Source organism: Punica granatum, chromosome 1, assembly GCF_007655135.1.
Source record: "Punica granatum isolate Tunisia-2019 chromosome 1, ASM765513v2, whole genome shotgun sequence".
Classification (NCBI taxonomy): Eukaryota; Viridiplantae; Streptophyta; class Magnoliopsida; order Myrtales; family Lythraceae; genus Punica; species Punica granatum.
In genome coordinates this window covers 23,651,870-23,657,118 of record NC_045127.1, presented here as the reverse complement: position 1 = coordinate 23,657,118, position 5,249 = coordinate 23,651,870, and the positions used below count along the sequence as shown (strand labels likewise).

General features: G+C 41.3%; 1 long non-coding RNA gene across 1 annotated transcript; it reads right to left on the bottom strand.

Annotated features, from left to right (window-relative positions):
• Positions 1–652: 652 nt before the first annotated feature.
• LOC116192906 lies at positions 653–4,938 on the bottom strand. Its single transcript, XR_004154170.1, has 6 exons — positions 4,365–4,938; positions 2,720–3,136; positions 2,503–2,629; positions 2,133–2,409; positions 1,941–2,045; positions 653–1,459 (listed from the first exon to the last, which is right to left on the bottom strand). It is a non-coding gene; the product is annotated as an uncharacterized LOC116192906 (long non-coding RNA).
• Between the last annotated feature and the right edge of the window lie 311 nt (positions 4,939–5,249).

Genomic DNA, 5,249 nt, shown 5'->3' with positions numbered 1-5,249 from the left:
TAAGCTCGGTGGAAATTTAGCATGGTATCAGAATGAGATATGCTTCTGCACTCGTGTGAGATCACATCATGCCAAATTTAATGTCAAGAGCAATTAAAGTGCGCCTCGTATTAATCCCTCTCACCCCAACATTCATCCTATTTTGAGAGCGCTATAAGAAAACAATCAATTACAAACAGGAGGATCCGTCTATATTCCGTCTCTAACACGGCTTTAGAGTCAGATTATAGACGGATTCCTGCCTGTTCGTAAAGGGTGATCCAAAAAATTATCTGTCTCTCGTCTGTATGAGGTAGAGACAAACAAATCCATCTAAAATTCCATCGACCAAGAGACGGAACTTCTATCTCAAAAGCTGTCCCTACTTAGAGATGGATATTCCCGTCTCAAAAACCGTCGGTATATACAGACGAAACTCCTGTTTATAATCCGTCCCATTGAATATAACGGATGGTCCCGTCTCAAATTCCACCTATAAGTTTTTAGACGGAATTTGAGATGGGAAGATCTGTCCATGTACTTGCGGTTCCTTCCGTCTATATTCTGTCTATATAACAGTTTTTAAGATGGACTTTAGTGCCGTCCAGGTTTATACAGACGTTTGATAATCCTTACGCAAATGGAAACTAAAATTAAAAAGGTTGCTCGAAAATTACAAAAAGCCACCTGCATACAATAATATTAATATCCAAAATGCAATGCACACTCCAAAGGTTCAAACTTGGGAATAAACATCCAAAATGCAATCTGATCCGACTAACACAATACAAGCTATAAACCTAAGTTCGAGTTTACTCGAAGTTTATTATCGAGTTTTACCAAATAAAATGTAAAGAGAACTAAATAAGAAAGGACTAAACCTCATCTGCTTCATGGTTGAGGTATGGAAAAACCACATCATCGTCGTTAGAAGAGGAAGAGGAAGAGGAGTCGTCTTCATTGCCCTCTCAGAAACCTCTCATATGCTTGCCCTTGCCCTTGCCCTTGCCCTTACCCTCAAGAAGGGCAACGTGATCGACCGGCGGGGAGCTTCTATCATCAATCCTCAACTTCTTCTGCATGTTCTCAAGTCGGTCCAGAGCTGTGATGAAGCCTCGGTCCATCTTGTGCTCCATGGACTTAAACCTCTTGTCATTAGCCTTCTCTTGTTTCTTTATCTTCTCCTATAATTTCTTGATCTTCTTATCTTGTCAGGATATCTCCTCTAGTAGCAAGCCCTGCAACTCCTTCCTGAGGTCGAAATATTTCTCATTCGCATGCCATCTATTCTCTTCATCCAACAGAAAGGTGTGCTTCCTCATTCGCTCGGCATCTTGCTCCATGGCACGTACGGAGCTGGGGATATCGGAGAGGTTGAGGTGCCTCCTATGGCATTCACCCAAATTTCGGCATCAGCAAGGTTGCTATCACCATCTCCATCAAACCCTTGAGAAGCCTTTTTCAACTCCTCGTAGTCCAACTACAATACGAAAATAAACCAGCATATCTATCTATCAAAAAACTGAGCTCAAAACAGAACATAAGAAGAAAAAACAACATCAAAATACTAAGAACAGTAGCAGCAAAGCATCAGCAACATAAAGAAGAAGACCATAACAAACAAAGAGAAAATAAACGAAAAAGAAAAAAATAGCAGGAAAAAACTTAAAATGATAGCATCAGCAGGGTACCAGTAGCAAAACAACTGCAGCAAGGGCAGCTGAACATTAAAACAGAAAATATACATACAGGAACCAAACAGCAGCAGGACAGCAGCAAAAATAGCAGCAGGACAGCAGCTAAAAAGCAGTGAAAGACTTTAAAAAACCATAGCAGCAAGGCAGCAGCAATAGCAGAAGAAGAGGAGAACAGAAAAGTGAACCAAATAGCAAAAGCTCGACTAACAGTGGGATAGCTGCAGCAGCAACAAAGTACTAAAAACAGACATGAGAATTACTTACCAAAGCCTTTGCCGCACGTGGGCACACGCAGGTTCCATCCTTACTTCTCTTGTGGAGTCTCAAGAATAGCTCCACTTGCCCAATCGATCGTTTCTCTGCCTTCTCCTGCAATGGGAAAAAAAATACAATAAGACAGGACAAGTACATGCTATGAAATAATGAATTTTAACCATACAATCATGACTACATTACCATCTTATCTCATGAGGTAGCGAGAGAAATGCATCCTCCGGTGTGAAGTGACCCCCCTGGCCGAAGCTTGATTCAACTTATTCTGCTCACAGAACCTTCTGTACTTCTTCCTTTGCCAGAGTTCTTGCATCTTTATCCAGTGTTCCTCCTAGATCCAGTCCGGTCTTTTTCCTTCTTTACAGATTTTGGTCATGAGTTGCCTCATACTCTTCGACCCTCGAGCATGGAAGGCCTTCTTCATGTGGTCCTCCAAAGACAGGTGTCAACAAACATAGTTCTATTACACAAAGATATGAGACGGACATTAATTAAAATCCATCATGAGAAAGACAATGATTTACAATAAACAAATTATTTTGTAGGATAATACCTCCCACATTTCAAAGCACGAATTCATAGTTGCATCAGGGATATCGGACCATCTAGGCCAAGCCCCGTAAAACCTTTGAGTCAGTATGTCCACGATTGAGCGGATGCCCTTTTTCGACGGCCAAAATCTGCATATTCATTTCAACAATAAGCCCCAAGTTATTTGATCAACCACTAGTATCTATAATACTTTCAGATATTTAGTTCTGATGACACACCCGTTAGGAAACTTTTTGTGCAATTTGATCCTCTGGTCCACGACCGTTCCCCTGGTGGATTCTACAGGCGATCGGTTAGTAGGGATCTATTGTGTTGGGGCTCCTTGTTGGGCTTCGACCCCCTGTTGCGCTTGTGGGGTGATCGCAAGCGATTGTCGATCTTCCGGTAAAGGTTGGTAGAGACTGAAGGCTGACTCGAATTGGAGACTGGTGGCTGTTTCGAATTAGGGACCCAAGGATCTGACTGCTTATGTGAACAGGTCCCGGCCTGGGCTATAGATGTGAATCCCGGAGTAGGGATGAGAGGATCGGGTGCCAGAGCATCAGTGGAGGGCTCAACTGGTGGGAGGGGTATTGTCCTTTGTTCTTGATTTTTTCCTACTTACATTTAGCTTCGAACCAGCCACCTTTTATGAGCTGGCAAAAAAAATGATTTGAAAATGATTGTACTAATATACATATTTTAGCCAAAAACATATTTGAAAACAGATTTGAAGAAAGATTACCAAACAAGGAGCATTAAACTTATACAACCAACATCCATGTCCATCGTAAACTAGTGCAAAGCATGATAAAGACCTAACAACATGCCCTTCAAAAAATTAATTAATTCTATGATGTTAGTGAGAAATAGTATGCACAATTATTTAAACATTTATTTGTCATGCAATATGCATTTATTTAACCACAATAATTAAGCAAGCAAACATTAATTATCATCGCGCGTGACTTATCCCAACAAAATCACCTAATGAGTCTAGATCCAACTTTAAGGAATCAAGATCAAATTATCAAGTCAAGGACCATTCAAGCCTCATTCAACATCAATGCCATAAAGGCCCATTAAAACAACCTCATTCAACCAATGTATGTACTTTACAGCTTTGAATTAAAGTAGCTAGCTACTTATGCCTTACCCATTCAAACTCATAATTAATCAAAGCTCAAAAACTTATCTAAGATTCATATTGTGGTCACTATGTGCTATTAAGTCTTCCCGATTCAGGTCGCTATCATAGAGTCACCTAAAAGAAGACTTCGGCAATATTACCCAAACTCACTTGAGAAAGAGCTATTTGGATTCTCAAATTATCAAGTCAAGGACTATTCAAGCCTCATTCAACATCAATGAACATAAATTCTTTAAGAGACACCACATGAAATTCTTTCAAGGGACGTAGCAAGCTTAGGTAGATCACCTGTCCTGACCGTAGCATTAGCCTAGTCATCTATCGACAAATAAAATGCCAAGAAATTGGAAAATTGCAGGAACACAAGTATGAGAACGATCTATAGCACGGGAAAAAGCTAGTGGTGAACAATCACAGTACAAAAAGATAGAGGCTTCTGAAACTACGGTGAGTTCTTCATCTGTTAAAACTACATATTTAACTTCCAATTAATTATGTCCAAAATAATTTTTAGTAGAGTATTAGTGCTAGCAGGATGAATCTACTCGGTATGTATGTATTGTTCAAGATTGGGAAGAAAGATTTCGTCTCGAATCCTCAGATCAATTTCAATTGTGAGATTGTTTTGCAGCTAGTGACACGAAATTACTTGTGTTGTCTCAAATATATATTTCAAATCCAATTATTTAACTCTTTCTTTCTGTTCAAGGGACGACAACATTAATTCGACTTACACTCATGAAATTCTTTCGTTCGTGCAATGAGCCTTCCGCATAAGCCTCTCTGACAAACCTTCGATCACATAGTCAATAACAAAGCAGCACACCCGGCATTAGAACACACATAGGGTTCCTGAGAACCAATGCCTTGCGAGCTCCACTCCTCTTCTTCTTCCCCCCCAGAGCAGAGAGCGGAGCAGACATAGAGAGAGAATGAGAGAGAGACGCACAGAGCAGAGTAGACGTAGAGAGGTGTCGGGGCCACGGCTGGGGCTGAAGCTTCGAGGAGAGGTGGGGATGGGGATGGGGCTGAGGCCACGGCTGGGGTTGAGGCTAGGGTTGAGGCTGCGAAGAGAGGTGGGGCTGGGGCTGGGGCTAAGCCACGGCAAGCTAGAAGAGGGAGAGTAGAGTGAAGGACTCAAGGTCGAGGTCTAGGTGGTCAGAGGAAGAGAAGATGATGGAGAGGAGGGCGTGGCTGGCGCTCAATGCCGGCAGAGGGTGTGGTTGAGAGAGGAGAAGACGACGGAGAGAAAGGGTCCGGTCTGAGAAAGGGTGTGGTTTGATGTAGCCTAGGGTTTCGATTGGGTTTTTGGGGGTTTCCAAACCAATTGAGCCCGGGACGGTCTCATGAAAATTTTGGCGCAATATGAAAATTTTGAATATAGATGGAATTACGAACGGATCTTCCATCTCAACATTTGAAATTATAGACGGATTTGGATTGAGACGGACTTTTAGGGCCCGTTTGGTTTTATGATGTGATTTTAGAATCATGATTTTGATTTTAACTCTACCCACTGCACAACAAAAACACACGTTTCCCAAGTCAAATTTATAATATCATCTCATTTGTCTTTTTCCACAATCAAAATCAAAATCAAAATCAAACTTAGTTTAACT